Raw genomic sequence first — 13,626 nt, forward strand, 5'->3', positions numbered from 1 at the left:
GGAAAATATTCTCTGCACCAGGAGAGGTTTCTTTGGGAGGAGGCACCGGGCGCCATCATAGGTGAACCCAGAACCCATATCCTAGAGGAGAAAAGGGAGAAGATTGCAGCCACACCCTAGGTATAGGTTACATGTACATTTGCTAGAGCTGTCCATCTGTGGCTTAATACAACCAGTTAAGAAAAACATGTTTTTACAACCACAATAACGGAGCCATTGGTCTACTAATTCTTAAGATGATTTTTGAGAGGAACTGGGCTATTGTAGACAGACAGCTGTCTGTAAACTATTTTAAATATGGATAAACTTGTTCCAGAAGGGCAACTTCATCACATCAAAAACCTTAAACTGCTTTGGAAGTTGTAACTAGAGGAAAAGCAGCTTTGAACACACAGTTGGCTATAGGTTTTGTTATGAGTGTGGAGTAGAGAACATCATGTGCATGTTATGAGGATCAGATATATATGTATCTAGTCACAGCAGTTTCATACAAAGAGACATGAAAGTGGTACCACGTACAGCTTATTCATAGGATAATTTAACCTCTCAGAGTACATTAATATACTGTGAAGCTATATTAGTATGGAACATAGTCAGTAATGGGAATCTATTTGCATTTAAAGGACTACTAAAATATAATTCATTACCAAGTATATTATGGACTCCAGCTTCTTCAATGTGATGAAAAAAACAAGAGGCAAATTAAAAAGGTACAGTAAAGCAACAGTATTAATTTCATAGTAGAAAAGATTTGTTTTAAAGCAAGTTTTTATAAATTCAAACCGAAACCGAACCCACAAAGAAGAAAAAAAGTTCTAAGTCAAGACTAACACAGCACCCATCTCAGACTGTGGTGCTGAGGCATCACACCACAAATCTATCGCAAGAACCAACAAATTCTGTGAACAATGTTTTTGGATTGATTGCACAATCCTGATAAATGTGTTTTCATACAAGTGGTTACACTTTTTACAGCAGATTGTTACCAATATATGGTCATGATCTAAATTCTACCCACGTTTTCATTTTCTCCTTTGAAAATGTATTTGTCATGTCCAGACTCTTGTTTTTTGTCATCAGAATGTGTGTCTGGAAACAAAATCTTGCCTGCAAAATTAAACTAGCAAGCCCACTTCACATAACAGAAAAGCAAGCAGTGGACTGTGGTATCTTGAGATATTGTGATAATAAGACATTTCCTTTTATGAAACTCTCCATTTTGATCACAACTATACATTCCTATCCAGTTCACAAATCAGAAAACCATTACTACCCCTCCCCCCAAAAAAGAAAAACTCAGAATCAGTTGTTCAGATCTATTAAATATTGTTCCATCTAATGAAAAAAACCCCAAAACCAACCATGTGCACTGCTCAGCAAAAATAAGAATTTCTACTGAGTTGTCACCACACACATTTATGCGTAGAAGTCTTCTCCAAAACCATCCCAGTACAACTAGCATTTACTAGGAAGAGAACTTCCTAATGGTCTCATTTAGATAACAAAATATTGCTCCATAAGAGAGGCCCAAGACTACATTAATTAGTAGAAGACAGAATTGTAATCCACTTACATATGTCGACAGAACAGTGTATTTACGCAACAGTCCTTCCCAGTCACATGGTTTACCAGCAAATGAGGGACTGCAATGATAGCGTCATGCTGAAGAAAGCCATATAAGAGACAACACAGTCCTTTATTAGGAAGTAGAGAATACGTCTAGCTGATTTGTGGAACTACTTTTATAATGAGAGTTAAATTCAGATTTCACAGGTGATAAGAGATTTAGGATTTGATTAAAAAAATCAATATTATTGTTCTAACACCCTGGAAACATGTAACTACAGAAAATTGATCCTTCCATTCTGATTTAAAATAAAATCTGAATTACACGAGAAAATGTGTACTGAAGATTAATAAAAACCAAAACTCTTTCCAAGAAAAATTAAATAAAGGACCCTGGTTTGCCAATAAGGAAAGACATGCGCCTTAGCAGAATACACATGACAAATGTGGCAGAAACATAAAAGTTGTATGAAAACAGACTAAAATAAGATTTGGATTAGGGCCTACAGATTTGAATGACCACCAATAGCTGTGGTCTAATTCTCTCTCTCTCTCTTTTTTTTAATGTCTCATCTTTCTATCCAAATGATAATTCTGTGCAGAACTAATGAAAGTGTCCAGCAAAAAGAAAATAATACACTGATACACAGTGATAAATAAGCTTGGTTACGTGCCACAGCCACATTTCCAAATAGAGAGTATCAGCTAGCTTGGCAAAAAGAAGCATGCCCAAACAGTGGCAGTGATGGGTTTAACTGATCTTCCCCTCTAACACTGCTGGCAAAGAGAAGCTTTGTTGCATCAGGCTCTGAATTTCTGTCCTAACCACACACAAAGAACATTGCTTTAATGAGTTATAAAATGCTCCCCCCACCCCTTTTTAACAGCTTTTGAAAGAATGAACATTAGACACTTCTACCAAACATTTTCCCCTAAAAGGCACTTAAGTTTGTAGCAATTTCAATTTTTTAAAATAACTGCCTAAAAACAGAATATGTAAGCAACCCGCGAGTCCACTAGTATATAGTTTTATAGAGCTTTTCTGTGTCATAACATTATAGACCTATAGAAATATGGTGCTATGTTTCCATGTCAAGCTCTAAAATATGGACATTTCAAGACAATACTTCAGGACAGACTAACTGTTGTACAGAGTTCAATCACTGGGACATTCTGATGGAGAGTAGATAATGGCACAACTGGCAGAATTAAGGTTCCTACAACAACTGAAAGGGCTCCCCAATACCTATGTAGGAGAATGGTAGAGTTAAATTGCTCTGAGCACTTTTAATGACAAATTTTTGACTGATAATTTTTTCAAAAACGTATTACCTCTTATTGCTGTGGGGAAAAAAATAAATATGTTTAAGTGTTTGTGACACAAAAACAGGCAACTGTCAATAAATGGGAAGGGTGAGAAAAGATTTATAATTTTTAAGAAATCAGTTTATATGTCTATAATGAGCACTACTTATACTTGCAACCACCACCCATGTAGTGTTACTTAGAAGCCACATGTTCACACCTTGTCACTTTTAAGGAGTTATTATAGATGCTCATGTTACTAATCATTACTTCTGCAAAAAGATATCAAGATTAATGACAGACAAGTGAACCTTGCATTAATAGATAATATTTATTACTTCCATCACAGTTTAACCTGCTCATACAGTATAAACCTATGGTTGTCAGCAATGCCATTTCCCAATTCTAGCACTAACCCTGTATCTTCGACCCTTGCTAAATGTCTGTTCAGAGAAGGTACACCTACAGAACTGTAGATGTTTGACTGATTGCTTGAGTAGCACCAGGAGAAGCTTCAAAAATACAGCCAGGTAGATGGGACTTGCATATTCCCTAGTGCCGAGTGGCCCTGTGTGTTCTAACAGTGGAAAAACAGAATATATTTCTGAACAAATTTAAAAATTTTATTAAAGTTAATGTTTGAAATCAAATTTACACAAGTTAAGAGGGAAGATACTGTACATCTGGGGTCGGGCTTGCGAGTATCGGTTACAAGGTTCACGAGGTACATACATATCACATAACCAGCATAGATCCAGATTGGGGTGTGGGAGTTTTTCAACTAGCAATAATCACACCTCAGATTAACCTCATTGGCTATGATACTGCCACTGCTACTACACTTGATCTTAGCCATAAGGCCGAGAACTCAATTCTTATTTAAAAAAAAAAAAAAAGCCTTTAAAAACTGAGGAACATAACTCAATTCCAAGATGAGATTAAAGCAGGTGAGATTGGTCATACTAGATACAGAAACGTGGGTTCAAAAGACAAAACTTTCTGCTGAAAGTCTTCAGTGAGTAAGACAAACTCAATTACATACAAATCACTAACTCGCCAATGCTCCTTTCAATCTCTTTTTACAATGCAATAGTAGTCTCTCTGACTCCAAGCCAGCCATAAAGTTAATCATTTATTTATGGATTACAAACATCAAACAAAATTGTTAAACCATAACTCCTCTTTCAGAATTTCACTTGGTCTATTACTATTTAAAAACAAAAATTAAGAAAAATGTACTGCTGAAAAATAGTTTTACTGTAAAACAGACTCCTAAAAATGACCAAAACAATAATATCTTGTACTGAATATTAACACCAATGGGACAGATTATAGTTGATTGTGTATATCATTTATGAATATTAATATTAATATTAACATACCAACTGGAACTCAAAAAAAAATGCTGTATTAAAGATTCAATAGAAACATATCTACAAGTATACAGCTCTGAGGTAGCTGCAGCACACAGAGCATTCCTTACATTAGCATGCAGTCTAGCTTTTCACTAAACATTTTGAATCTCTGGAGTAATGTTGAATAGACGTCACAATACATATGCCTGGATCCCAAAAAGCTTCTCCCTTCATTATTTACATCTTGCCCAATCCCAACACAAAACAGCTATTTTCCTAAACACTTTCAGACTCATGAGGTGAGACCATGTATTTCCTGAACACAAATACAAGATTTTAGTGTTTTATAAAAGCAGTCAATAATATCCCCTACTACTGCTCAGTTTGGTGAATCACTGCAGTTAATGGGTGGATCGGTTGGGCAAGAAATAGCACGCATTAGGTCTGATTATTACGCCAGATAAATCTAAGTCCCTGGCAATTACCATCAAGCAGCCTCTAGGTCCAAATTACAACAAGCTCAGTATTAATAACCTGTCCAGACAGGACAACAAATAGATAGCAAAGGTCAAAATCTTGGGTAGCACCATAGACTTTGCTGGAGAATGCTCAAAATATGTGGACACTTGTATAGCATGTTTCGGGCCTTTCACCAGCCTCTGTGGTACAGCATGACTTCAAGCTTGCCAAATATTTGTAGAACTACAAATATACCAACTCTGTTGTAAAACAGTGAAACATGGGCACCGAGAAAGGCTAAAGAGCACTAGATTGATGTTTTTGATTCTCATCATCTTTGTCAGCTGCTTCACATTAAGTGGCAGGACAAGATTAGAAATTAGCATATTTTAAACTGAACCCAACCACCTCCATCAGGCCTGGTTTGGTTTTGGTGGCTTTCTTAGTACGGACACATTATTAGGATGAAAGATCAACAAATTCCAAAGTGTTTACACCAAGGAATACCACTTTATGCCCAGCAATCATGTGGTCGCCAAAAGCTTTGTTGGTGCAGTAAGTCCACCATTGATTGACATGCTGATAGGATATTCAGTTTACCTCAAACATCTAGCTTGAGATCTACCCGAATGGTGCTCAATCTGCAAGGAGGCTATGTCCCTTTGTGATTTGCCATGACAACAATGATACCAGTGTAAGATTCTTCTCTATAGTACATACTTTGAGGCAGAAAAATATTGTGACAATGCCACTACAGTTTTACTCAGTGCTGCTGTGACCAGCTCATAGACAATATAGTTCCTGTAACATGTAAATGCCCACATAAAAGTGCCCATTTTTAACAGAGGGCAATAGAACACCTAATGTTCCCCCATACATGAATGTGCAAAAAAAAAAGCTAAACCTGATTTAAAGGTTAAATAAGGACATTTTTCTAAAGTACGAGGAGAAATGTGTCAAGTGTGTACAACAATAGACCCCAAAACTAACTTCATACCAAAGCTATCACTACTCTGAAAAACAAGGCAAGCACTAATATAAAAACAAATGCAATTCAATAATGCCATAATAAAAATTAAATAAAAAATTAACAGTTGCTTTCCCCTTCACTCTCCCTATTTAATCTCAAGGTCAATAATGCTAGGAATAATATGAATGTGCTTGATAACTAATTCATGTAGGTTTGTACTGTGAACTATTCTAATACACCAGCAACCCTTACTCTTAAAGTACACTATGACCCAAGTGAGGAAATCATTTACCTCTGATGTTTTCATCAGTAGACGGAATAGGCTGTTTAAAAAGATAGCAAAAAAGCTATGCCCACGATTGTAAGTGCTTCCCAAAGTATCGGTTTCTTTCCCTTTCCCCAGTAAGAGGTTTTAAGCAGACTTGGTGGTAACACCATTTAGTCAATGACAGAAGCCCGTACAGCACACTTCAGGTTGCTACTTCAGATATACACTGCAAGATAATTTGCAGCAGTCATGAATGATTTTTTTACCAGTCTATGCATTTGTTTCAATTTTTTTAAACTACTCAACACAGTATCTAAAAGTTTTATTCTTGATGCAATGTTTTAGTTTTGATAATTTAGCCAGAAAACCTCAAGTCAGATACAGCATCTTTTTTTCAAAAAGGTCCTGTGCTTTTACCCAATTTTACAGCTGGGCTGGTGACTGAGGCACAAGGACATCACATGACTTCCTTGAGCTTCAATCAATCCAGCTGTAAAATACATTTGGATTGTTTGGGAACAAATTGCTCGTATGCTTCGTGCTGGAAGAATGGGAAACATGTTTCACCTAATCTACCTGGAAATGTTTCTCTCCAATTCATAGAGTACCAAAACCCCCTTCAAAATAAGTCTACACTTATTAGTAGATAGATAGATAGATAGATCGATCGATCTAGAGAGAGAGAGAGAGGGGAATGGTGACTTCCAAAAGAAAGTGTCCCTTGTGGACCAGTTAAACCTGCCCAATTAAATCGAGTTTTTGTATAATTAAGAAGTCACCTATTAGGTAACATCTTCTACCAAAAGTTCATGTGCTAATATTTAAAACCACTGTAAACACATGCTACTTTTGTCTCCAGATATGAATTCGGCGATTATGAAAGATGCCCAATTAATAGCCCTGGAAACTGAAGTCCTCTGTGTAGACACAAAATACATATAGCAGAGCTGTTTCTACAACTGCAAATTTAAGATCCATAATTCACCACTGCTCTATCTCCAGCAGTGTTAACAGCAGTGCTGGTTGTAGTACAGACAGGACTCGGGTACTTTTACCACATCATCTATCTTTATTCAGAGTCAGATAGCAATACTACAGACACCTGAATCCTGTCTTATACTACTGCCTACTGGGATACTAGCACAGTGAAGTTGCAACATTGTTAAATTATAGGTCCTACACTATAATTGTGTAATTGTAACAATAGTATAAGCTTCCATGGCACTGCCATAGAGCAGTGGTTCCCAAACTGGGGTTTGTGAACCTCTGGGGGCTACAGGGGGTTCTTGGGAAAAAATTCCCTAATGGCGGACAGAGCTGTCCCTAGGGACCCCAGCACAGGGCCAGCAGCCCGGAGCCCCTGGACTTCCAAGAGTAAGCAAATCAAAGCAAGAATATCTATCACACTGAGGAGATTTAAACTTCAAAACTCCTTATAAGAAATGGAAAGGAAGGTGGATGTTTTTGTTTTTAAATTAAATAGGTAGCTAATATTGTTTTTAAAATTATTATGAAGAACAAGTTTAAGCTTTGTTGTAACGTGCATTGTTTGCCTGGACTGCTCAAGACCTGATTGCTTGTGTAGGAGGAACTCTTTGAGTTGGCTTCTTAAATACCTTCATGCTGTTTCACATCTGATACTCCTTTATGAAACATACGAGCCTTGTCTTATAACAGGTTTATTCAAAGTGATACAAGCTAGAAAGTGAGATCTCGGAAGAGTGTTGCCATTTTCGTAATGTAATAAAAATACAGTAATGATAAATAATAATAAATAGTGTGTAATAAGCATGTCATAAAAACAAATTTTATATTTCCAAGATCTCTGCTTTTATAATTTATACTCATGGTAAAGGAAAAATTCCCTGGAAATATTCATTTTTAGGAGGGGGTTTGTGAGACTTGATATATTAGTGAAAGGGGTTCACAGGTTGTTAAAGTTTGGGAACCACTGCCATAGAGTTTGGGAACCACTGCCATAGAGGAGCAAGAAGTAGTTCAGTCTCCATTCTGATGTAGTTATTGGATTCTTTCCCAAGGCTGCCAAACATGAGAAGCAATTGTGCTCACTGTGCTAGTGGGGTCAGTCCACTGGAAACTGAACCGAGACACTCTCACTTGTTTCACACAGACCATCCAAAAACTTTTGGTTATTACCAACCTCGACTTGATGTAATCTGCCAACCTAGAGGCAGAAATGCCTTATATTCATTAAGAGTTTCCTAAGCCATCAATTCCTCTGTATATTACTTTTTTAAATGGTGACCTGAAAATAAACACACACAACATTTTAGTACTTCGTACAAATGCTCTGAAAATGCAGAGAAATAGGTATCTCAGCACACTAGTATTTTTCATTTGCTTTTTCCTTTTACAGCTCCAGAATTGTATTCCTGCTTCACATAACATTAGAGCCTGGTAAGAAAAGTTTTCTCCAATATTGCAGGGATTTTTAAGAGTTCTCTTTTTCAACTTATAACCAATAAAATAAAAGATACAAAACTATGCCACACTGCATAAATCAGTTAATTGAGAGGTCTCCAAGGAACAGATTTAAGGCTAAATATACTTAATGGCAAGGACTACAGCTTATTAGAACTCCTAAGTGAAATGTCCTCAGGTGACTTAATGGCTATTGGGCCTGACGTGAGACATTCTTGTGCCGGTTGATAATTTTTACCTCAACATCTTTCTGTCCATCCTTAGTTAGGATATAAGGAGAAAGTGGCTGAAGTGCTTTACTACTACCTGCCAGGCTGCTTCTTTCCAGTCAATTATTCTGAGCTACCATGCTGGCATCTCACATCTGTCCCTGCCACTGGACAGGTAGCGGACTCAGTCTATCTCAGAGTAAATGTGCTCCTCCCCAATTCCATGGGCCTTTACAGAAATGCAATGGGCTCATCCCAGCTTTGAAGCTCACCATGTCCATGACTTTTACTATATACCCCTGACTAAAACTTGGGGGGGGGGGGGGGGGGGGTGGGCGGGGGGGGGGGGTGTTGGTGGGGCTGGGACCGGCTCCCTACCTGGCTCCTGGGAAGCAGGGACCCCACCTCCTAGCTCCACGTGCTGCCTCCGCTTCGCCCCAAGCCCCGGTACTGCAGTTGCTGTCGCCCTTCTGGTAAGCACCCCAACCCCCAGCTCTGAATCCCCCCTCACACCCAAACTCCTGCTGCTGGAGGGCGAGGGCAAGACTGCCCCAGCAGCGTCCGGTGTGCCTAGCCCAGGGGCTGCCTGAGCTGTTCAGGCGGCCCCCGGGCCAGGTGCACTGGCCGCTGCAGAAGTCACGGAAAGTCACAGAATCCGTGACTTTCTTGACAAACATGGAGCCTTATTAATGATGAACTAAATGTTAACTTTGTTTTAAGATGCAACTTTGTTTAAGATGTTACCTCCCACCTAGTGATCCAAATACAAGTTATTGCTTCCTCTTAAATTGAAGTAAGGGTGGCAATACCATACCATGCCATCCTTACTTCCGCGCTGCTGTTGGCGGTGACTCTGTCTTCAGAACTGGGCTCCCAGCCAGCAGCTGCCGCTCTCCAGCTGCCCAGCTCTGAAGGCAGCAGCAGCAGCGCAGAAGTAAGGGTATCAGTAGTGCAACCCCTCCCCCCCCATAACTTTGCAACCGTTCCACAACTCCTTTTTGGGTCAGGACCCCTACAATTATAACACTGTGAAATTTCAGATTTGAATAGGTGAAATCATGAAATTTATGATTTTTAAAATCCCATGCCTGTGAAATTGACCAAAATGGCCTGTGAATTTGGTAGGATCCTAACTATTAGGTCATGCAGAACTAGAAACACTTCTGAATACAATGGATAGTTGAGATGTTCTTAGAAACCCCCAGGTTAGCTTTCAACAAACTATTGGGCTTATCACAGCAAAAAATAAAGTCAGTAAAGGCCACATATTTAGCATAATGTAATACAAGAAATAATTCATGTGAATTTACAGAGGACTTCTGGGCTTTGGTAAGAATTACAGTACATTCTTGTGTCAATTATCAGAAAAATGTGCAAATGTCAGCCAGTACGTGAAATTTCTTTTCATCCTTTCAGAAGTCACTACTTCTCCTAAGTATGGTGCAAGTGAAGTAATTCTCAAGTCTTAGGTAGTAAAAGAAAGCTTAAGGAATCCGATAGTGTTCCAATCAGCAGGACTGAAGGTTAAAGGATTTTTATTATCATCATCTTTGTTCCAGTGCCACTTCATCATTTCAAAGCATCTGAATACAGAGTGAGCCCATCTCTTAATTTTAAGGCTGTCATCTGCATAGTGGCCTCACCTTTGGTCAACCACAACTGTAGTACTTACTTCCTGCCTGCAAGGACAAGGGGGTTAACTCATCCAAGGCTAGCTTTAATTCCTATCTAATAGGTTGCAACCAGAGGTAACTAATCCATTTTCTCAACATTAGAAAGCAACATGCCTGATCTGCTTTGGTCCTAGAGAACTCATTGTCATATTACTCCAGAATCCAACCACCTCTCAAAGTAACTCTATAAATGGTTTGCCATATACTCCAATATTTCCTAAAATCTGCTATTCTAATTGTTACATTATATCATCCTAATTTAAAACAACTAAACAAATGAATGGCAGTTTAAATGGAGAAACTATTTCTTCATATTTTTAACATTTAGCTATATATGAAAAAAGGAGATGCTAACATTTTACGAAAATGTAGTCCTCATTTACCTCAACTATGGAAAGTGGTATTTCCTGAATTAACGCCCTCTTTTTGACTGCTTACTCCAACAGCAGCAAAACTGAACATACTGAAGTTACATTTGCCCTAATATCTGGGATTATGTTGGGCACAGTGGTGTGGCGCCTGTAATCCCAACTACTTGGGAGGCTGAGGCTGGCGGATTGCTCAGGGGTTCTGGGCTGCAGTGTCTTATGCTTATGGGTGTCCGGTGACACTGACAGCCTGGCCAGTGGGTGGCTGAAGAACTGGCTAAAATACCACAAATGATGTGTTGTGATTGGTGCTCTCTCTGTGAGGGCTGATGGACCAATCGATCAAGGTGATCTAGGATTACAACCTGGATATAAAAGAGATTTGCAGGTTTTGTTATAAAGCATGGATTAAAGAATTTTTGAAATTATAAAAAGAAAAAATGGAAGATACAGGTATTTGCACTAACTGCTTACAAAAGGATAAAGGTACATATTGATTTACCTCTGTTGGGAGCTGCATAACTAGACCACTGTATATCATATCCTAAATGTGTACCTCCTCACAAGGAAGAATAAGACGAGAATTTCACACAGAAAGACTAACATAGAAAAAGTAAAGTCTAAATATGGCTTTGACCTCAGAATCACCCTTCTAACTTAAATATAAAGAAAAGAGTTTAAAAAATGTTTTTTTTAAATGGTGTTCTATTTTGGTGTTTGATATGTCATTCTAAGCTAGAATATTATAATTCAGAAGTAAATTTATGAAGCAAAGAAAATATATTCCTTGCTTCTTACCACAGTGATGTTCTCTCTACTGTCCATTTTTTTGGTCAGTACTTTTTAAACTGATACAAAAAGTAGTAGAGTAAAATCCAATTGCAAATACTTCTTAGAATACCAAGTTTTGTCTCTTGAACTCTGAATTACATTCTTCTAAATTCTGCCAAAGCTTTTTAGCCCAAACATATTAGACTTACCAGTCAAGAGAAGCTGAAAATAATGCCAATGATATATAGGGGATACAAATGAATAGTGTTCCGAAATGAATTTCCCAATCTCAACTGATTAATTATTTTCAGGTCCAAGTGAATCAGGACGTAAGAATAACATCAGGAAACTATTATAACTGGTGCAGAAAAATGACACTTATGGTTAAGACTGCCCAGCACCATTATAAAACCCTGTTTTAAGTTGTTTATAACTTTACCGAACTTTAACCATTAGGGCTAAGTTTCCTATGTCATGAGTCTGCCTCAGGCTAAATTTTTCTACAAAATTTCAGCTGAAACCATTCAACTGTTTCAGAGAACAAAACTGGGGGAAAAGAAGGTGTTTTAAAAAAAATTCTTAAGTCATTTCATTGAGAAACTAGCACTTCCATATTTTGGAGCAAGGACTTGAAATTTGGCATTGGGACTGGTGTCAGGGATGTGCCTTTTGCCCTTCCCATGATAATCTGCCCAAACTTGGTCACCTTAGGAGACTCTGAAATGTCTCAATTTGCACATGATCAGCGGTGACTTAGAGTTTGACAGCTAAATTCTCCCAGGATTGTGTCTACTGAGCATGCCCCAGCCCAAGGCTAGAGGGGCTAAGAAGGATTTTCCCTGCAACTGACTGCCAGATTCCACTGTGAAGCAGGGCACTGGAACTGAGAGTAGCAAGACTGTCTCTCCTCTGCTCTCGATGCCCCTTTTGCTGGTGCAAGAAGCAGAAGGAAGGAGGTTCCTGACAGGAATGCAGATGGATTGGGAGGGAGGAGTGAAGGAGACAAGGTGCAGAAGTTGTAGAAACCATAGCATGGGGTGGAGCAGAGAGCGGAAAGAACAGGACCAGAGGGTTGAGAAATGGAGGCAAGCAGCAGCTGGGGTAGGTGGGTTGGATAGAAACAGAGGAGGAGGGGGACAGGAGTCAGGGTGTGGGTTGGATTAGAGCAGAGGAAGAGTAGAGATGTGTTCAGGGCACAGGAGCAGAGGGGAAAAGGGCAAGATCTGGAAAGGGGGGAAAAGTGGAAAAAAGTAGACAGGGATGAAGACATGTAGTGATTACAGAGTCAAAAGGATCTTTAACCACTAGAGCAAATCCCCATTAAAATCTGGAACTGAACCCAGGGAGTCAAATTAAGGTTGCATGAGCAACACTAATTTGGACATCTTATAACTTTGAACACTTTACTTTGCCATCTTAGTGTTTAGCGTAGTTTTTTGGATGCATTAGAAATAAGACTAATAGAGATTCTACTCTTTAAAACGTATTTTAACCAAAATTATTTTCTTATTTAAGCACCTGGAAACCTGGTCTGGAAAGTTGAAGTGTCTCTGATGAGTTAACTGGTAAAGGAGAGAATCAGAGTTAAATTCAGAACCACTTTTGCCTCTATCAAAAGCTGTATCACATAATACAGTACTAAGGTTTGCCATCACTAGCATAGGGTTGAGGATATTGGTGCAACATAAGGAAGATTGCACTGCTACTGCCTCCACTGTACCTGCTCTGAAAAAAATAATTTTAGTTTCAAGATCATCAAACTAGTGCTTTTCATAGAACTACATTCACTGTCTTTAAAGTGCAGGAAAAAAACCAGCTGTACAGTCTTTGAAGACACTAAATTTCCCTTTTCAAGTATGTTAAAGCTCACCATTGGTAAAATACTTAGGCTATGTCTACACAACATCTTATTTCAGAATAATTTACATTGCTCAGGGATGTGAATAGCGCTATATTGGCAGGAGAGCTTCTACCACTGACATAGCTACCGCCTCTCATGGAGGTGGGTTTTTTATGCTGACAAGAGCTCTCTCTTGTCAGCAAACAGCATCTTCACCAGATGCACTGCATGTGTAAACAAGCCCTCAGAAGTAACCAGCCTTCAGAAATCAACATCAAATGAAGTTACTAGAATCAAATGTATTTTAAAAAACGATAATATGTCAGCCACACAGAGAGGGGGGTCTATATATGTATTGAGACACAAATTCAACATTTGCTGACAAAAGGACAATACACAA

General features: G+C 38.6%; 1 protein-coding gene and 1 pseudogene across 1 annotated transcript in view; both read right to left on the reverse strand.

Moving 5' to 3' along the window:
• Positions 1-13,626, reverse strand: part of SETD3 (SET domain containing 3, actin histidine methyltransferase) — a 68,660-nt gene that overhangs the window by 49,616 nt on the left and 5,418 nt on the right. The window lies entirely within an intron of this gene.
• LOC112104299 lies at positions 3,471-3,713 on the reverse strand (annotated as a pseudogene).

The sequence above is a fragment of the Terrapene carolina genome, unplaced genomic scaffold (genome assembly GCF_002925995.2).
Source record: "Terrapene carolina triunguis isolate 2854851 unplaced genomic scaffold, T_m_triunguis-2.0 Scaffold96, whole genome shotgun sequence".
Taxonomy (NCBI): Eukaryota; Metazoa; Chordata; order Testudines; family Emydidae; genus Terrapene; species Terrapene triunguis.